The 21783-nt window shown below is 48.8% G+C and overlaps 1 long non-coding RNA gene across 1 annotated transcript; it reads left to right on the top strand.

Annotated features, from left to right (window-relative positions):
* The first annotated feature begins 6013 nt into the window (after window positions 1–6013).
* On the top strand, window positions 6014–21490 carry LOC142000411 (uncharacterized). The gene is made up of 4 exons (XR_012642238.1): window positions 6014–8435; window positions 9702–9805; window positions 10250–10503; window positions 19705–21490. It is a non-coding gene; the product is annotated as an uncharacterized LOC142000411 (long non-coding RNA).
* The last annotated feature ends 293 nt before the right edge of the window (window positions 21491–21783 follow it).

The following is a 21783-nucleotide window of genomic DNA, read 5'->3' on the forward strand; positions in this document are numbered from 1 at the left end:
ATTTGACCCTTCAGATGACATGTTGATATATTCTTGGTTCTTGATGTGTTCTCCACCTTGGTTAGTTTTTGAGGCCTTTGAGTGGAAAAATTGTTGTATTGTTTTTTGTCTTTTCATTTTCACTTTGACCTGCAACATATAAAAGAGATATGAATGAAATAAATTTTTTGTTAGGATAATGCAAATTTAAAATAAGGATAATGCAAGTTACACCAAAACACATAACAGGTCTAGATTTCTAAAAAAATATAATTTAAAAAAAAATGTATTTAATTTAAATTACTTTTGAAAAGTAAGCCATCATGGGATAAGAGGGAAGTCTTCTCATGGATCAGTAACTGGTTAAAAGATGGGAAACAAAGGGTAGGAATAAATCATCAGTTTTCAGAATGGAGAGAGATAAATAGTGGTATCCCTGAGGGGTCGGTACTGGGACCATTACTGTTCAACATATTCATAAATGATCTGGAAAAGTGGGTAAACAGTGAGGTGGCAAAATTTGCAGATGGTACAAAACTATTCAAGATAGTTAAGTCACAGGCAGACTGCGAAGAGTTACAAAGGGATCTCACAAAACTGGGTGACTAGGCAACAAAATGGCAGATGAAATTCAATGTTGATAAATGCAAAGTAATGCACATTGGAAAACATAATCCCAGCTATACATATACAATGATGGGGTCTAATTTAGCTGTTACCACTCAAGAAAGAGATCTTGGTGTCATAGTAGATAGTTTCCTGAAAACATCCACTCAATGTGCAGCGGCAGTCAAAAAAGAGAACAGAATGTTGGGAATCATTCAGAAAGGGATAGATAATAAGACAGAAAATATCATATTGCCTCTATATAAATCCGTGGTACGTGCACACCTTGAATACTGTGTGCAGATCTGGTCACCCCATCCCAAAAAAGCTATATTGGAATTGGAAAAGGTACAGAGATGGGCAACTAAAATGATTAGGGGTATGAAACAGGAGGAGAGATTAAAATGACTGGGAATTTTCAGCTTAGAAAAGAGACAACTAAGGGGGGATATGATAGAGGTCTATAAAATCTTGACTGGTGTGAAGAAAGTGAATAAGGAAATGTTATTTAATCCTTCACATAACACAAGAATGAGCAGTCACCCAATGAAATTAATAGGCAGCAGGTTTAAAAAAACTAGATAAATTCTTGGAGAATAGGTCCCTCAGTGGCTATTAGCCAGGATGGGGAGAGATGCAACACCATGCTCTGAGTGTCCCTAGCCTGTTTTCCAGAAGCTGGGAATGGGCAACAGGGGATGGATCACTTGATGAATACCTGTTCAGTTCATTCCCTCTGAAGCACCTGGCCTTGACCACTGTCAGAAGACAGGATACTGGGCTACATGGACCATTGGTCTGACCCAGTATGACCATTCTTATGTAAAAATTAATTATAATAATAAAAATGTTTAGTACAGAAACTTCCCAACATAATGACCTCTCAAGATAGCAACGATATGAGATAACAACCTTGGCAAATAACGCATTTTAAAAATCTTGGCCTACTAGGAAACATATTTATATAAGTTTCCATTCTCAGTCACAAATCTAGCATTCTGGAACAAAGTTACTAAAATATAGTCCAACAAACAAATGTTTATTTAACGTGCCCCTCACTTTTCCCTCCACCTCACCCCACTCACCGATGTCGTCCTTGGTCAGTGGAGACTCTGAGTTCAGAGGTGCTTTCACATGAGTTCAGCTCCCAGGTGGGGGGCAAGAAGGCACCTCTCTCGTACCTCCAGCTGCTCACTGTTCGCTCTGTCCACTGTTGTTCGTTGTGCCACCCTTCACTCCATCACTCTGTTGCCAATGGCCCTGCTCCATCACCTTCTGCTGCCACCTGCCACTGTGACCTCTGCGAGTTGGTCTCTTGAGGTTCCTCCCAGCTCTCAGTGATTTCAGCTGAGATCTCAGTGGGGGAACCTTGCTGCTAGTGCAGGCTGGGCCGTCTCTTCCACAGAAACACTGTCCCCACAGCAGGACTAAGCACTTAGACCTGATTATCAGTGATTTCAGCTGTAGTTGTCACTTAACAAAAAAAAAGACTATCTATGGACTCTAATCAGCTCTGTCTTTAAACAGTGGAGAGGGACAGTGAGCATGCCAATTTAGTGACTGTTTAGAAATTTGAATTGAAATTGAAACATTAATACAAACTTTAAAAGTATATACAGTGTATAAAATACGTGTATCTGAAAAAGTATAATAGATTTGAAAAGTATGAACATAGACTAGCTTCCTTATACAGCTGTTGTTTTTTATGACAGTGTCAGTGCATTCATTTCGGTGATGTTGGCCAACCTAATAATTTCAAATGATGATTTGTAAGCAAAGTCTAAATGAGCTCTCCCTGACAGCTAGTGATGAGCTGGGGCTGGGGGGAAAGGCTTCAGGACCAGATTGCATTTACATTCATACCTAGTCTACCTAGGTATCCAGCAAACAGAGCTGTGTTGCCCAAGTGATAGATTTTGGCTGGGGTTGGGTTACAAATCACTTGAATGCGGGGGGGGGGGGGGAATTCAGAGGAGGTGTAGGGAAATCACTGGCTTCAAGGCAGAGGGCAGGAGCAGCACATGGCAGTGGGGGGAGGGACTGCAGAACTGCGGGCAATTGATAGCCTGCTGGATGGCTGCCGCACAGGGAACTTAGGGGAGCGGAGAGCTGATGGGGGGGCTGCCCGTCCACTCTGGTTCCAAGCCCCCACCAGCTCACTGCAACAGGCTGCTCTTCCTGCAAGCAGTGGACAAAGCAGGCGGCTGCCAAACGACGTTATAAGGGAGCATTGCGCAATTTTAAATGAGCCTAGAATCATAGACTATCAGGGTTGGAAGGGAGCTCAGGAGGTCATCTAGTCCAACCCCCTGCTCAAAGCAGGACCAATCCCCAACTAAATCAAAAAGCATGTTCTCTAATTGATCAGCAATGAAACAAGTTAACTGGGATGACTTTAAGTGAGGAGTTACTGTAGTGTGAAAAATTCACACCCCTGTGCGACATAGTTAAGCCGACCTACCCCCAAAGTAGACCGTGCTCTGTTGATAGAAGAATTCTAGCTAGCTACTGCTAGTGCAGAGGTGGGCAAACTACGGCCTGCGGGCCACTTCCAGCCCATGGGGCCGTCCTTCCCAGCCTTTGAGCTCCTGGCCGAGGAAGCTAGCCCCTGTTCCCTCCCTTGCTGGCCCCCCTCCCCTGCAGCTACGCCGCCGTGCAGGCAGTGCAGCTGGCTTTGTCCAGGTGGCGGGGCTGTGAGCTCTTGTTGCTCTGAGCGGCATGGTAAGGGCGGGTGTTGGATAAGGGGCAGGGGGTCCCGGGGTACAGTCAGGGGACAGGGAACAGGGGGAGGTTGGATGGGGTGGAGGTTCTGAGGGGGGTCAGGGAACGGGGAACAGGGGGGGTTGGATAGGGCATGGGAGTCCCAGGGGGCCTGTCAGGGAGAAGGGGTGTGGATAGGGGTCGGGGGGCAGTCAGGGGACAGGGAGCAGGAGGGGTGGATAGGCGTGGGAGTCCCGGGGGGCTTGTCAGGGGGCGGGGGTGTGGATAGGGGTCTCGGGACAGGGAGCAGGGGGGTTGGCTAGAGGGTGGGGTCCCAGGAGGGGGCGGTCAGGTGACAAGGAGCAGTGGGGGTTGGATGGGTCAGAAGTTCTGAGGGGGCGGGGGCCAGGCTGTTTGGGGAGGCACAGCCTTCCCTACTCAGCCCTCCATACAGTTTGCACCCCGATGTGGCCCTTGGGCCAAAAAGTTTGCCCACCCCTGTGCTAGCACCTCTCAGGGAAGTGGAGTAACTATAGGGATGGGAGAACCCCTCCCACTGCTATAGCGAGTGTCTACCCAGAAGTGCTCCAGCGGCATAGCTGCAGCTGTGCTGATGTAATGGTTTAAGTGTAAACATAGACACAGCCTTAGTGCAACATTGAGGAGCCTAGAAAAAAGTACAAGATGCTGAGAGTCCCTTAGATGAGTGGCTCTCAATCTTTCCAGACTAATGTACCTTTTTCAGGCGTCTGATTTGTTGTGCAAACCCCCAAGTTACACCCCACTTAAAAACTACTTGTTAATAAAATCAGACATAAAAATACCAAAGTGTCACAGCACACTATTACTGAAAAGTTTCTCACTTTCTCATTTTTACCATATAACTATAAAAATAAATAAATTGGCATATAAATATTGTACAGTAAAAGCTGTGTTATCTGGTCCTGTACCAACTGGAAAGCTCTATAAACCGGCATTTCTAATCTTCATAGAAAGTCTGGTTGGTGCGGGGCTGGCAGGCTCCCTACTTGACTCCGTGTGGCTCCCCGGAAGCAGCGACCTGTCCTGGCTGCTCCTAGGCAGAGGCACGGCAGGCAGCTCTGTGCCCTGGCCCCGCCCCGAACACTGGCTTCCCAGCTCCCATTGGTCAGGAACCTCAGCCAGTGGGAGCTTCAGGGGAGGTGCCTGTGGTTGGAGGCAGCGCGCAGAGTCGCCTAGCTGCGCCTCCACCTAGGAGCAGGCAGGACAGGACAGAGGGGCCCCCCAGATCTGGCACCCTGCACCCTCTCCTGTGCCCCAACCCCTAGCCCTGTACCTCCTGCCACACCCAAACTCCCTTCCAGAGCCCACACCCGCATCCCATCCTGTGCCCCAGTCCTGTGCCCCCTCCCGCACCAAACTCCCTCCCTCTTAGTTAAGTGGCATTTTTCATTTACCAGCACCTCCCACCAACATGCTGGATAAAAAAGCTTTTACTGTACTTACTTTTCAGTGTATAGTATATAGAGCAGTGTAAACAAGTCATTGTATGAAATTTTAGTTTGTACTGGCTTCACTAGTGTTTTTTATGTAACTTGTAAAACTAGGCAAATATCTAGATGAACTGATATACTCCCTGGAAGACCTCTGTGTACCCCCAGGGGTACATGTACCTCTGGTTGAGAACACTACCTTAGACTTCCCTGGGAATTTGTCCCATTGTTTGTAAAAAATGGAGTTCTTCAATGGTTCATTGGCTATCTGCTGTAAACAGCTCCCATTGGAACTTCCCTAATCTGATGCTTGCTTGAGGAGGAGCAGCCAGCCTTAGACTGAAATGTTCCAAAGGAACATTGTTGTTTGGCAGGTAAGCGCTTGATGCAGTCTGAGCCCACAATGACTGGGCATTACTTTAGCAGGGCATTTGAGCTCCTTGATTTCAATTTGTGGCCCATTGGACACAGGTTAAAAGATGTGTAATCAGTTATCACTTATCTGCATAAGCAGCAAAGTGTTTTCACAATGGGTAAATTGACATTCCTGAGCACTTTTCCTGAGAAATCAACCTTTAGCCCTAACAGAGACTGAGCTTAGTAACAAAGTAGAGGGGGCTGTGCTCTTTTATGCATCTTTACGATGCATAAAGCCACAATGAAAGGGTTTTTCATACAGTTTTTTCTAAGTGTTTTTTACCAGAGAAATCTCAGAAATATCAAATTTAATTGCACTGCAGGTCTCACTGGTGGTCTCCCAATATTTAGCACAAGCTTTTAAAAGGCCCTTCCCCAATCAATTGGTAAACTTTCACTCTCTTGATTCTTGTGATGTCATAACAGCTAGCCAAAGACTCAAAAATAATAGCAAAAAAAATTTTAAGTACATCAGAAGCAGGAAGCCTGTGAAACAACTAGTGGGGCTACTGGACAATCGAGATGCTAAAGGAGCACTCAAGGACAATAAGGCCATTGCGGAGAAACTAAATGAATTCTTTGCATTGGTCTTCATGGCTGAGGATGTGAGGGAGATTCCCAAACCTGAGCCATTCTTTTTAGGTGACAAATCTGAGGAACTGTCCCAGATTGAGGTGTCAATAGAGGAGGTTTTGGAACAAATTGATAAACTAAACAGTAATAAGTCACCAGGACCAGATGGTATTCACCCAAGAGTCTGAAGGAACTCAAATGTGAAATTGCAGAACTACTAACTGTCATCTGTAACCTATTATTTAGATCAGCTTCTGTACCAGATGACTGGAGGTTAGGTAATGTGGCGCCAATTTTTTAAAAAGGGCACCAGAGGTGATCCTGGCAATTACAAGCCAGTAAGCCTGACTTCAGTACCCAGCAAACTGGTTTAAACTATAGTAAAGAAAAAAATTGTCAGACACATAGGTGACCATAAATTGCTGGGGAAGAGTCAACATGGCTTTTGTAAAGGGAAATTATGCCTCACCAATCTACTGGAATTCTTTGAGGGGGTCAACAAGCATGTGGACAAGGTGACCCAGTGGATACAGTGTACTTAGATTTTCAGAAAGTCTTTGACAAGGTCCCTCATCAAAGGCTCTTAAGCAAAGTAAGCAGTCATGGGATAAGATGGAAGGTCCCCATATGGATTGGTAACTGGTTAAAAGATAGGAAACAAAGGGTAAGAATAAATGGTCAGTTTTCAGAATGGAGAGAGGTAAATAGTGGTGTCCCCCATGGGTCTGTACTGGGACCAGTCCTAGTCAACATATTCATAAATGATCTGGAAAAAGGGATAAAGAGTGAGGTGGCAAAATTTGCAAATGAATCAAAACTACTCAAGATAGTTAAGTCCCAGGCAGACTGCGAAGAGTTACAAAGGGATACTGTGTGACTGGGCAACAAAATGGCAGATGAAACTCAATGTTGATAAATGCAAAGTAATGCACATTGGAAAACATAATCCCAGCTATACATATAAAATGATGGGATCTAATTTAGCTGTTAACTCTCAAGAAAGAGATCTTGGTGTCATTGTGGATAGTTTCCTGAAAACATCCACTCAATGTGCAGCAGCAGTCAAAAAAGAGAACAGAATGTTGAGAATCATTAAGAAAGGGATAGATAATAAGACAGAAAATATCATATTGCCGCTATATAAATCCATGGTATGCCCACATCTTAAATACTGCATACAGATGTAATCGCCCCACCTCAAAAAAGATACATTGGAATTGGAAAAGATTCAGAAAAGGGCAACAAAAATTATTAGGGGTATGGAACGGCTGCCATATGAGGAGAGATTAATAAGACTGGGACTTTTCAGCTTGGAAAAGAGACGACTAAGGGGGGATAACTTAGAGGTCTATAAAATCATGACTGATGTGGAGAAAGTAAATAAAAGATGGTTACTTACCTCTCGTAACTGTTGTTCTTCAAGATGTGTTGTTCATGTCCATTACAATTAGGTGTGTGCGTGCTGCGTGCACGAGTGTTGGAAACTTTTTCCCTTAGCAGCTCCTGTTGGGATGGCGGGGAGCCCCCTAGAATGGCGCCCTTATGGCGGTGTATATAGTACCCTGCCGGCCCGACCCCCCTTTGGTTCCTTCTTTCCGTTGACTCCAACAGAGGGGAAGGGGGTGGGTATTGTAATGGACGTGAACAACACATCTCAAAGAACAACAGTTACGAGAGGGAAGTAACCGTCTTTTCTTCTTCGAGTGATTGTTCACGTCCATTCTAATTAGGTGACTTCCAAGCTTACCATCAGAGGTAGATAGGAGTCATGGAACAATTGATTGGAGGACAGCTCTGCCAACCGCCGTATCTTCTCTGGCCTGTTGGTTGACAGCAACGTGTGCACTGATGACCAAGTATCTGCCTTACAGATCTCCTGGATGGGGACTTGTGCCAGAAAGGTAGTCAAAGACGCTTGTGCTCTGGTCGAATGGGCCGTGATGGCTGGCACCTTGGCCAGCTCATAGCACGTGCAAATGCAGTCTGTGATCCAGGACAAAATGCGTTGCCTGGAAACTGGAAGGCCCTTCATTCTAATGGCTATGGCCATGAACAATTGGGTCCATTTGCAGAAAGGCCTTGTGCGCTCTATGTAGAATGCTAAGGCTCTTCGAACATCCAGCGTGTGAAGGCCACAGCGATGCAGGCTCATTTGGGGCTTTGGAAAGAACATCGTCAGGCAAATGTCCTGTCCCATGTGGAATTGGGAGACCACCTTGGGGAGGAATTTAGGGTGCGGTCTGAGCTGTACCTTGTCCTTATGAAACACCATGTAAGGGGGTTCAGAGGTGAGACCCCTCAGCTCAGACACCCTCCTTGCCAATGTAATGGCCACCAGGAACGTGACCTTCCATGAAAGGTAGAGGAGGGAACAAGTGGCTAGGGGCTCGAATGGTGGGCTCATGAGTTTGGAGAGGACGAGGTTCAGATTCCAAGTTGGGACTGGTGGACAAGAATACTGATACACCCTCTCTAGTCCTTTAAGGAAGCGCAACACCATGGGATTTGAGAACACCGAGAGCCCAGATTCCCCCAGATGGAAAGCTGAGATAGTCGCCAGGTGCACGCTGATGGACGAAAGAGACGGCCTTGTTGCTTGAGGTATAGGAGGTAGTCCAGAATAATCGGGATAGAAGTCTGAAGCGGTTGAAGATATTTGGGTTCATACCAGCAGGAAAACTTTGCCAGGTAAGTTGCCCTGGTGGAAGGTTTCCTACTACCAAGGAGAATCTGTCTCACTGGCTGAGAGCACTGGCTCTCCATGGGATTTAGCCATGGAGCTTCCAAGCCATGAGGTGCAGAGACTGTAGGTTCAGGTGGAGAAGGTGCCCGTGGTCCTGTGTGATCAGATCTGGGTAGAGGGGCAGGGCTATCGGGGCATCTGTGGACAGCTCTAGGAGGGTCATGTACCAGTGCTGCCACGGCCAAGACTGGTCCCTGAAGAGGGATGGGGAAGGGGAGTGGGAGGGAGGGAAGGAGGAGAACTGGAGGGAGTATTCCACCTGTACCGTGCGTAGGACCCAGCAGTCCGATGTTATACGGGACCACGCATGGTAGAAATGGGATAGCTGGTTTAAAAACCGGGGGGGATGGATCCTGGAACTGAGTTGGTAGGCTGTCCTTGAGCGTGCCTTCAAAAGCCTTGCTTGTTCCCTGGCTGGGGTTTATTCTGGCCTTGGTTAGGCATGTTATTTGGCGGTCTATGCCTATTATTCCTGCCCCGTCTGTGATATGGGTCGTGCCTTGGGCAAGGTTGGTACTGCCTCTGCTGCAGAGGCTGGGGCTTGAAGGGCTTCCTCTGGGTTGCTGGTGTATGCATCCCGAGCGCCTTCACCATGGCCCTGGAGTGCTTAAGGCTGTGTAGCCTGGAGTTCGTTTGCTTGGAAAAAAGGCCCGAGCCCTCGAAGGGGAGGTCTTGGAGGGTGTTTTGGACCTCGGGAGGGAGGCCTGACACCTGCAGCCACGCTGAGTGTTGCATGACCACTCCTGAGGCTATGGTTCTGGCCACAGAGTCGGCCAAATTGAGGGAGGCTTGCAGCGATGTTTTGGCTACTGCCTTCCCTTCCTTGATTAACGTGGCAAACTCCAAGTGGGAGTCCTGCGGCAGGCGATCCTTAAACTTGGACATAGCGGTCCAAGAGTTGAAATTGTGTCTTTTAAGGATCGCCTGCTGGTTGGCTATGCATAGTTGAAGGCCCCCCGATGAGTAAACCTTTCAGCTGAAGAGGTCTAGGCATTTGGCCTCCTTGACCTTGAAGCCGAGGCTTGGTGACCCTGGCGTTCCTTCTTATTAACTGCTGAAACAACCAGGAAGCAGGGCGTTGGGTGGCAGAACAAGAACTCATAGCCCTTGGATGGGGCGAAGTATTTTCTTTCCACCCCCCTGGCCATTGGTGTGATGGAAGCCAGGGTTTGCCAGATAGTATTGTAATTGCTCTGAATGGTCTTTATCAGAGGGAGTGCGACTCTGGAGGGACCTTCAGGAGCCAGGATGTCCACCATCAGGTCCTCCTGTTCGACAGTTTCCTGTTGAGGGCGATCTTGCGGAGAAGCACCTGGTGAGCCCTATGGTCAATTGGTGGTGGTCCTGAAACTGATGTACCAGCCACCGCTTCATCTGGGAAAGAGGAGGACGTGAGCTGCTGTCGGTTGCTCTCGTCCTGACCATCCTGTAAATCCCCATAGGCCTGGGCTCGCGTCGGGGCCCGACGAGGCTGCCACCTCCTGAGATGTTGTCTGTCTCGGTAACGGCACGGGCACTGGACCTGCCGCCGTCGGCCACTCTTGGGGATCCGAGGGTGGGCTAGAGAGCATTGCCTCTCTCGCCATCGCGACCTGGAGTGGTGTCGCGTGGAGTGTCCAGATCTAGACGCTCTGGAAAGAGTGCCCTGTTTTGATAGTAGGCCCATGGGGTCCAGAAAGGCCACTGTCCCAGAGGTGGCCACTGTGTCTGCCAACCTGTGTGGGACTCTCTGCTAGCTATGTTGTGGTGTCTACTGTAGCTGGAGCTACCAGAGTCGGCTTCGGAGCTGGAGGACGCCGATGGAGAGGACCAAGGTGGTGCCGATCCTTGAGCGGCCGTAGGGTGCGGATTGGGGACTGGTGCAGAGATGATAAGGACTGCGAATGGTACTGGGTGTCCTGAGTCCGGGACTGGTGCCTTTCGTGCGGTGCCGGGGAGGTGGTTGGTGCCGCGCTCCAGTGCTGGGTGACCGACGGCATCGTGGAACGGTGTCTAGACGCCAGCGAGCACGCCGTGAGTATGTCTGCCTCTGGCGCCGTAACCTCGTGTTAGGTCGCAGGTGCTGGGGAGTGGCGCTGTGCCGAGCTCGAATGGGAACGGGAATGGTGCCGTGAGCGGTGCCGTGAGCAGTGCTGGATCAGTGACCTCGAGCGGCGCACCATTGCTGGTTTTTTTTTTTGGACGGCACCCGCCAGTGCGGTGCCAGAGGCTTCTCCCTGCATGGGAGGGGATTTGGCGCCGACAGCTTGATGAGGTCCTTGGCTGCCTCAAATGTGTCGGGCGTGGAGGGGGGGGTTCCAGGACCACCTCCAGACACTCATTGGCACTGAAGTCGCTGGGTACCGGACTCAATGGGACTTGTGGCGCCTGAGTTGATGGTGCCGGCTCCTGGCGGGGGCCTGAATCTTGTCTTTGCGTGCCAGGAGCTTCTCTAAGCCTCTTGGTTACTCTTTGGGGAGAGCGCCCTCTTTCCCCCTTCTTATGATGCTTAGCCGGTGCCGGAGTGGTCGAGTGGTGCTGAGGTTGGTTGGCCTGCCTCAGTGCTGGTGGTTTACGGTGCCTGGGCGGTGCCGGATCGTGCACCGATGCCAGGACACTTCTCACTGAGGAACCCGGGCCCGGTGCCGGGTGGTCTGGGGCCGCCAGTTGCAGCACGGCCTCCATGAGCAGCTGCTTAAGACGAAAGTCTCTTTCTTCCGTAGTGCACGGTTTAAAGGCCTTGCAGATCTTGCAGCGCTCAGCCTGATGTGCCTCTTCCAGACACCAGAGACAGGAGTCGTGGGGGTCACTGTTAGGCATAGACTTGCGGCAAGTGGTGCAAACTTTGAAACCCTGGGCTTGCAGCATACCCTGCAGCCCAAGGCTGGTGCTGGAACTAGTTCCCAGACACCTGAAACTACAAACTGTATTTAACTACTTGATAACTATCGAAGAACTACTCTAACTAGAAAACTGAATAGGGTAAGGAATTGCTTGTGAGCGAGAGAGCACGTTCCAATGCTGTCGTGGACCGTAAGAAGGAACTGAAGGGGGGTCGGGCTGGCAGGGTACTATATACACCACCATAAAGGCGCCACTCTCGGGGGCTCCCCTGCCATCCCGACGGGAGCTGCTAAGGGGAAAAGTTTCCGACGTCCGTGCACGCGACGCACGCACACCTAATTGGAGTGGACGTGAACAATCACTCGAAGAAGAAGGAAGTGTTATTTACTCCTTCTCATAACACAAGAACTAGGGGCCACCAAATGAAATTAATAGGCTGCAGGTTTAAAACAAACAAAAGGAAGTATTTTTTCACACAACGCACAGTCAACCTGTGGAACTCCTTGCCAGAGGATGTTGTGAAGGCCAAGACTATAACAGGGTTCAAAAAAGAACTTATCTAAGTTCATGGAGGATAGGTCCATTAATGCCTATTGGCCAAGATACATTGGCCAAGATACAAGATCCTCTGCTTGGGATAACCCTAAACCTCTGAGTGCTCTGACTACAAGAAGACGGGTGGATCACTCCATAATTGCCCTGTTCTGTTCATTCCCCTGCAGTTCTGGTAGAGGCCATTATCAGAGACAGGAGGCTAGGCAAGATGGACCATGGTCTGACCCAATATGATCTGATTTCTGTTCCTGGCTCTGACACTGACTTAGGCCTTGTCTACACTACACAGGTTCTGTTAAAACATCTGTTCGGGCAGAGCCCCCTAGTATAGATGAAGGCTTGGTCTATGCTTAAAATTTATCCCAGCATAGCTCTGTTGGTAAGGGGTGTGAAAAAAATCACACACTCATCCAGGTGACATGCCTGTGCCCACAAAACCCCAGTGTAGATGCGTACACTCATTCAGGGAGGTGGTATTTCTGTGTCAGCAGAAAAACCCCTTCTGTCTGTGTACACTGCGTCTACACAAGGGGGCTCTGCTGGCTTACGTGCTGTAGGGTAGAGATAGACGTGGCATACGCTGAAAGAAGGAGGAGTTCTGTCAGTAGCATAGCACCACTTCCCTGAATGGCATTCACTATGTTGCCAGAAGCCATCTTCTCTTGGGCATAGCTACGTGTACACCAAGGATTTTGTCAGCATAGCTATGTTGGCTTGTGGTTGTTTTTTTCACACCCCTGACTAGCTTTGCTATACTGACAAAAAATTGTATATAGACTTGGCGTGAGGCTCCAATCCTGCAAACGCTTAACCGTGGTCTGCACTTAAAATTTAACTTGACCAAGCTATGTCTCAAGTTGCAGCGGGGAAGGTTTAGGTTGGATATTAGGAAAAACTTTTTCACTGGAGGGTGGTGAAGCACTGGAATGGGTTACCTAGGGAGGTGGTGGAATCTCCTTCCTTTGAGGTTTTTTTAAGGTCAGGCTTCACAGAGCCCTGGCTGGGATGGTTTAGTTGGTGTTGGTCCTGCTTTGAGCAGGGGGTTGGACTAGATGACCTCCTGAGGTCCGTTCCAACCCTGATATTCTATGATTCTATGTCACTCAGGTGTGAAAACTTCACACCCCCTGAGCACCACAACGAAGCTGACCTAACCCCTGGTGTAGATGCAGCTAGGTCAACAGAAGAATCGGTCCATCGACCTAGCTACTGGGGAAGTAGATTAACTACAGTGACCAAAACCCCACTTCCATCTCTGTAGGAAGCATCTATACCGTGGTGCTACAGTGGCACAGTTGCAGCGCCGTAGCTGTGTCACTGTAGCACCTGTTGGGTAGAAATGGGCTTAATTAAATGGTCCTATCCGTAAAGTAGGGTGACCAGATGTCTGGATTTTGGACAGTCCCAGTATTCGGGGCTTTATCTTATATAGGCGCCTATTACCCCCCCCCACCCCAATTTTTCACATTTGCTGTCTGGTCACACTATAGTAAAGTTATGTCTGTTTATGAGTGTTTGCAGGCTCGTGGCTCTGAACAAGTCACTTCACTTCTTTGTGTTTTTGTTTTCCCCACCCATAAAGGAAAAAAACAAATAATTAATTACCTACCTCACTCTGCAGTTGGGAGGCTTAATAAATGAATGTATGCAGGGTGCTTTGAAGTCCTCAGCTGAAATATGCTATAGAAGTATGAAGTATTGTAGCTGTAGTGTGTTGTGAGGGTTGTTGCATTCTAATATCCTACATTTGGTTGCGCAGAACTTCCCAAAGGTCTGAGGTAGCAGGTTGAAATTTTCTAAGCGTGCTCAAAGGGAACTTTTTTTCCCCCTGTCAAATTTGAGGTAAAATGGTTCAACCATTTAAGACAAGAAAGAGTGGAGGAAAAAAATATTAGGAGCAGAATGGTGACATTTGGCTGGGATAAGAGCCTTCATTAAGGGGAAACCCCCTTTGAGCATCTGGTGAAAAAAATCCCACTTTCTTCATGCAGCTTCCATATAGATCCATTTTTAGCACTTCTACCAGTGTGTGGAGAGAAGACAGCTGCACTACACTATGCCCATGTGCACTGGCTCTTTCACTGGCAGAAGGTGCCCAGGAACTTTGTGGGGGATCAGGTACAAAGTATTTCCTCTTCTGCAGAGCTCAGGAATTTTGCAGAAAAGTAACAAAGAATCCCTTTTCCTGTGGACCTCAGAAAGCACACAGGATGGAGTATTCTCTGTAGCTGCGGAACTCCATACAAAAGGGGAATCTCAATGGGAACTGGAGGTTGGGAGGTGAAAGAAGGAGCCAATGATTGGGAGAAAGGCTGAGGGAAGGAGGAGGAACCAGTGGTGGAGGTATAAAAGGCGTAAAGGACACAGGGGTACTTGTGTCGCTGAGTGCACACCTTGTGCAGGGCAGAGTATTCTAATGCCATCTAGCCAAATTGTTTCAGGTAATGGAATTTATTTTTTCCTTAAAATCCCAGGAAATTCCACTGGGGAAAAAAATGGTTACCTTCTTGTAACTGTTGTTCTTTGAGATGTGTTTTCAATGTCCATTCCAATCAGGTGTGTGCTCGCCACGTGCATGCCAGCTGGAAGATTTTCCCCTTAGCAGCGTCCGTAGGGTGGGCCTGGGCGCCTCCTGGAGTCGTGCCTTCATGGAACCAATATAGGACCCTGTCGACCTGCCATCCCCGCAGTTCCTTCTTGCCAGCTGCTCTGACAGAGGGGTCGGAGGGTGGGTTTGGAATGGATATGAACAACACATCTTGAAGAACAACAGTTACGAGAAGGTGAGAAACTGTTTTTTCTTCTTCGAGTGCTTGTTCATGTTCATAGCAATCACGTGACTCCCAAGCCTAAATTCAGGAGGTGGAGTCGGAGTCATCCACTGATTGGAGCACGGCTCGTCCGAAGGCCGCGTCGTCTCTGGCCTGCTGAGTGATCGCATAGTGCTTGGTGAAAGTGTGTATAGAGGACCACGTTGCTGCCCTGCAGATTTCCTGTGTGGGGACCTGTGCCAGGAATGCTGCTGAGGAGGCCTGAGCCCTGGTGGAGTGCGCAGTGATCGGCGGAGCTGGCACCTTTGCCAAGTTGTACCACTCCCGAATGCATGATGTGATCCACAATGAGATACGTTGTGATGAGACAGGGAGGCCTTTTATTCTGTCGGCCACGGCCACGAATAACTGGACAGACTCTCGGAACGGCTTCATTCTCTTGATATAGAAGGCTAGCGCCCCACGGACATCCAGTGAGTGAAGCCTCTGCTCCCTGCCACTGGAGTGCGGCTTAGGGTAGAATACTGGGAGGAAGATGTCCTGGTTGATGTGAAACTGGCAGACAACCTTTGGGAGAAAGGCCGGGTGAGGTCTGAGCTGAATCTTGTCCTTATGGAATACCATGTAAGGGGGCTCTGATATAAGGGCACTGAGCTCCGACCCTCTCCTAGCTGAGGTTATCACCACCAGAAACGCCACCTTGTATGAGAGATAAAGCAGGGAGCACGTCGCCAGTGGTTCAAATGGTGGTCCCGTAAGTCTGGAAAGGACTAGATTGAGGTCCCAAGCTGGGATAGGCTTTCGTACTTGCAGGGATAGTCTGTTGAGACCTTTAAGGAAATCGCTGACCATTGGATTTGCGAAGACTGAGTAGCCGTCTGCGCCCAGATGGAAGGTGGAGATGGCAGCCAAGTGAACCCTTATTGACGACATGGACAGTGCTTATTGCTTAAGATGGAGGAGGTAGTCCAGTATAAATGGCACCAAGGCGAGCGTCGGAGACTGACGGTGTTGCTCCAACCAGAAGGAGAACCTCTTCCACTTGGCAAGGTCTGTCGCCCTTGTGGAGGGCTTTCTATTGCTCAGGAGAACTTGTCTGACTTGATCAGAGCAGGACAGCTCGGTGTTCAGCCATGGAGCTTCCATGCTGTAAGGTGGAACAACTCTAGGTTCAGGTGCCGGAGGCGGCCGTGATCTTGCATGATTAGGTCCGGGACAAGTGGTAGGGTGACTGGAGTTGTCATGGACATTTCCAGGAGCGATGTGAACCAGTGCTGGTGTGGCCAGGCTGAAGCTATCAATACACCCACGCACCCCCCCAATTCCCTGGTGGTTGATGCAGCCAAATCAGCGAGAGTCCCAGGGCTACCAGGACCCCTCCCCTAAGAATAGGAAGGCAAAAAAACTTGACCTTTTTGGCAGGAAGGTTTATTCCACTGGGGTACTACAGCTCTGTATCGCAAACCAACAGGCCATTGTGAGCAGTTACACACACAACACCTGCGCTGCAATTGCGAAGTTTGCGGAGCTCCTGCTGCAGGACTCTCGCGCAGAGTTCTCGGCATTGGTGGTGGAGGAGGGAAAGCTGGTCTCCTGAGTGTCCCTACAGGCAGCACTGGATGCAGCAGATGCAGCCTCACATTCCTGGTTGCAGGTCTCTGATCTGCCCCACAAGGTCCAGCAAACAATCCCGGACTTCCCCTTTGAGGTCTTGGCCCTGTTTTCCAATAAGACGGATAAGAGACTCCATAGTCTGAAAAACTCAAGGGTCACCCTCAGATCTTTGGGGCTCCATTTGCCGCCCGCTCAACGTAGGCATTTCCGGCCACAGCCTCTCTCCAGGTTCTACCAACCTCAGAACCGCCAGGACGCTCCTCCTAGGAGGAATAGGAGTGGTAGAAGGAGGGAGCACCCCTCCTCAGGCCAGGGCTTGGGCCAGCCCAAGCCACCGCCCAGCCCCAGACCAGCCTTTTGAGGGTGTGGTCGAGGACGGTGCACCAGTACTGAAACTGGATCCAACCTCTCTTACTTTTTCGTCCCAACTGTCCTCCTTTTACCGTGCATGGTCCCATATCACCTTGGACCGCTGGGTGCTCCACATGGTAGAGAGGGGATATTCCATCCAATTCTGTGCCCTCCCACTCTTCCACCCACCTTCCCCGTCCCTCTTCAGGGACCCCTCTCACAAGCAACTTCTTACATGGGAAGTGCACTAGCTCCTCTCGGTAGGGGCAGTGGGAGAGGTTCCTCAGGAGCAAAGGAGCAAGGGCTTCTACTCCCAGTATTTCCTAATACTGAAAGCCAAGGGTGGCCTCAGGCCCATCCTGGACCTGCAGGAACTCAACAAGTTCGTCAAAAAACTCAGGTTCCGCATTTGGCCTCCATTATCCCCTCATCAGATCCAGGGGACTGGTATGCTGCCCTCGACTTGAAGGACATGTGTTTTCACATAGCAATAATTCCTCCTCATAGAAATACTTCAGGTATGTGGTTAACAACAGCCACTATCAGTTTACTGTCCTCCCATTTGGCCTGTTAGCGGCACCTCGGGTGTTTACCAAGTGCATGGCAGTTGTGGCGGCATTCCTGCGCAAGCGGCAGGTACAGGTGTTCCTGCACCTTGACGACTGGCTGATAAAAAAAGGCCACTCCAGATCTCAAGTGGAGGCGCAGGTCGCCTTCATAAGAAGGACATTAGACAAACTGGGTCTCCTTATAAATGAGGCCAAATTGACACTGTCCCCTGTGCAGAGGATTGAGTTTATAGGGGCAGTGCTAGACTCAACTCAAGCCAGGGCATACCTCCCAGAAGCCAGGTTTCGGTCACTGGGCGACATCATACGGGGCCTCGGGCAGTTCCCCACCACTACAGCAAGGAATTGGTTGAAGCTCCTAGGGCACATGGCTGCTTGTACCTACGTAGTACAGCATGCCAGACTCAGGCTTCGCCCACGGCTAGTGTCAGTATATCGACTAGTTCGGGACGCTTTGGACAGGATCATAACCCTGCCTTGCCTGATACTAGACTCCCTCCTGTGGGGGCTCGACCCACAGGTAGTATGTGCAGAGATCCCCTTCACCAGCCCCAAGCCATCCCTCTCATTAGTGACAGATGCGTCAGATCTGGTATGGGGGGTACATTTGGGAAACCTCAGGTCACAAGGCCTCTGGCCCTGGCGGACCTCACTCTGCATATCAATGTCAGAGAACTGAGAGCGGTGCGCCTGGCTGCCAGATTTTCAGAGCCCATTTTTCAGGCAGATGTGTATCAGTCCTCATGGACAACACCACGGCAATGTTTTATATCAACAAATGGGGGGGTGCACACACCTCTCCCTTGTGCCAGGAAGCCCTCATGCTGTGGGACTTCTGTGTAGCGCACTTGATACACCTGCAGGTATCATACCTCCCTGGGATACAGAATGAGCTGGCGGACTGTCACAGCAGGTCTTTTCACGGCCACGAGTGGTCCCTCCGGCCAGACATAGTGAGCTCAATCTTCCAACACTGGGGCTTTCCCGAAGTAGACCTGTTCGCCATGCACAGCAACAGGAAGTGTCAGCTATTCTGTTCCTTCCTGAGTCACAGCCCCACGAGCCCAGGCTCCATCGCGGATGCCTTCCTACTTCCATGGGAAGGCTGTCTCCTATACGCGTTCCCGCCAGTTCCTCTCGTTCACAGGGTGCTCCTCAAGATCCACAGGGACCGAGCCCTAGTGATATTGATAGCTTTGGCCTGGCCACACCAGCACTGGTTCACATCACTCCAGGAATGTCCATGGCAACTCCAGTCACCCTACCACTCGTCCCGGACCTAATCACGCAGGATCACAGCCACCTCCGGCACCCGAACCTCGAGTCGCTCCACCTCACAGCATGGAACCGGATTGGAATAGACATGAACAAGCACTCGAAGAAGAAACTATGTTAAGAGACTATTAATGTTGCACAGTTAAGCATTCAAATGTCAGGAAATGCCAAAGTTATGATTGCTTATACAACCTTAACTCTGCCCCTTTGCTCAAATTGTAGTCTTTAGATGATTACCTGCTATTTGTCATGTAAGACCATATAATATCATTTAGCTTTTTCTAGCTTGCAAAGTACACAGCAAATGAGACAGGCACTCCGAGCATCTGTTCTTACGAACTGTTGCATACACAGGATAATATACCGTAGCTAAAGATGCTACATGTATGTATTTAAGATTGTGGAAAAAAAGATATGATGTTATATTATCTAAGCACTAGAATGTGAGCATATAATTAAAGACTATTTTGTAATAGCTTGCACAAAAGCTGGCAGAGTTAAGGTTGTTTGTTCAGCCTTAACGTTGGTATTGTTTAACTTTTGAGTGCTTAACTGTGTATCCTTAATAGTCTATCAAATTTGGGGGGGAAAGCTGAAAGGTTATTAAATGGAATTATTATTAAAAATGATCCAAACAGGATCCCAGGAATTACATACCTCAAGCCTCACCTCCATATGAGGGGAACAGCTGTAAAGAGTAGTTAAACACTTCGGTAAGTATAGTTTGATAGAAGCAAACCAGCCTGGCATCTGTGATTATTGCACCCCTTAAGCCTATTAAAGGGTATTTTTGCTTTTTTAAAATGTTAATAAGATAGATAAAAGTGACCAACTAGACATAATTTACCTGAGGTTTCATGAAGCTTTTGATAAGGTTCCTCATAAGTGGGTATTAAGGGACCTGCATAACTGCTGGGTAAGGAACAACAACTTCTGTAAATGACACTTGGTTAGGTGACAGTAAAGAAAGGCATGTATTGAGTTGCTCCATGGAGTGGAAGGGGGTTGAATATTTTATCTATCGTACATTTTTGAATCATTTGGAGGGGGGGACTGGCCATTGAGCTGGTGATGTTTGTTACTCGCACAATGTAGCTTCACCTGGTAAAAACTACAGTGGATCATGTGAAATTCCAGAGGGACTTAAACACACTGGGAGAGCCGGCAGGATGATGGTAAGTGACACCAATAGGGAAAAGTGACGGTGAAGCACAGTGGCATAAGTCAAGGGATGGGTTCACCTCATTTTCTGACAGGACACATGGGCCCTGGTGATAGAAACGCAGCGAGCAGGCACTGGCTGTGGCATAAGGGGCTGCAACTTGCCCTCCACCGGGTGGCAGTACAGACAAAATGGGCATGGTTGGCCTGGAAGGAGGTGTGGCCATGGCAGCTGGAGGAAATAGAGAATTCGTGCACATTGAGACTTTTCCCCACTGAGTACACAAACGGCTCCAGCGTGGCTGAGTTTTGGAGCAATAGCTTTGGGATGATGGGCTGGAAAGTGGCTTTGCCACATGATTTTCCCTCTCATGTGCCTGCTGTGGATTCTTTCGAATACTCCCTGCAGCTTACAGCACTACAAAGATGAGGTGCCGACTTCAGACCTGTCTTTGCAAGCAGTAGGCACCAACGATGCCTGTAATTTCACAACAGTACCTTGCTGCACAAGACACAGAATGGATGCAAACCCCTACAGGTCAGAGCCTGCTTCAGGAGCTATGAAACCTGTGACTACCGGGGCCCCTGCTGTGCGGGACAGCTGCAAGTGTGAGATGGGGTGGTGGGGCTGGTACGTGCACTCTGCTAGCTATGTAAAGCTCTGTCTCAGGTCCGGGAGAACTACTCCGACGTGGAGAAGGGGGGAGAGAATAATATGCATTTTACAAACATCAATTCATTGATCCCGCCAACCCGCATGTAGGGTACTTTGATCACCCCCAGCACAGAACGATGCAGTGACTTGCTCAAGGTCACGTAGCCATGCTGTGTGCGGTACTGAACACTCGATAGTGGCATGGAGTCTTTTGTACTGTCCTCCAAACACAACAGTGAATCAATGTCAGTGCTAGGATTAAAAATCCTGCGCCGTTTGGCCATGGGTTTGTTCTGCCCGACCAACCCACCCACAGCGCATGGAGAAGGGAGGCCCTTGGATCCTTACTAACTACTGTTCGTGTGGTCACATCCCGGCTGGGCCCCCTCATGCTTGGTACTGTACAGACACATCATGGTGAGAAATTTGCTGGCCTCCTTTTTTGACTCCATTGCATGAGTAACTGAACGAGCAGATTGGGAAGTGGGCATGGAGCAGACTGGGAGGCAGCAGCAGCAACTAATGACTAGAGCAAGTGACTGGGACTCAGGACTTCTAGGTTCTATTCCCTTCTCTACCCCCGACTCTCTGCATGACTGTGGGCAAATCCCTTCCTCAGCTTCCCCATTTATAACATGGGATAATGATAGTGACCCACCTTGTAAAGTGCTTTGAGCCTTGTTGGAAAGCAGTTACAGTCTGCAAGTGCAAGTAATGAACACTTATTTTTATTGTTGAGAAAGGAAGAGCGATTGTGAGGACTGTCAAGGGAGCTGAGAAACCCTAAAGCGGATTGTACTTTGGTCTTATTTAAAAAAAAAAAAAAAGGAACAAATGAAACATTATGATTTTGTTTTGTTTATTTGGCAGTTATATCCAACTCCCTCCCCACAAAAAATACAAAACCAAGTAACATAAGTGCACGAATGAAACCTACAGAATACTGATAAATTTCACACACATACACAAGGGAGAGAGAGAGAAAGAAGGGGTTATTTTGTGTTGGCCTTTGTAAAAAATGCCTTTCCCGCCCCTTGCAGACTCTACAGCGAATATCCCAGAGAACTGGCATTTTCCTGACTCACTGGCCAGATCACACCCTAGGAATTCGAGATAGAAAAGTCTGTTGTGTGATACAGTTTTTTACCACTCAGCCTGGGTAGGGCTGTTCCTTATATAACATACTGGGGCCACACCCTTCGACTCGCGAGATGTTCATGCACCATTTGGGTACAATAGCCCTTGAAACCAGCAATGTTTTCAACATGTTACATCTTAAATGATATTTTTCTTCTTAGGGAACACAAAGGAAATGAAAAGGTTCTGTAGGAGGCAGCCCTGTGTCTACAGAGAGCAATTAACTATGCCCCCGTTGTCCTGCTCTGATCTGTGTGGCAGTGAAATCTCACATGCCCAGACTTTGCCGCACCAAGGGTCACTCTCGTGGCTTGTCAGGGGGTACCACATATTTTGCATAAACTGGAGCAGATTGTGGCTACTGTTTTATTAGGGTCATGCT

This window comes from Natator depressus, chromosome 1 (genome assembly GCF_965152275.1).
Source record: "Natator depressus isolate rNatDep1 chromosome 1, rNatDep2.hap1, whole genome shotgun sequence".
Lineage (NCBI taxonomy): Eukaryota > Metazoa > Chordata > Testudines > Cheloniidae > Natator > Natator depressus.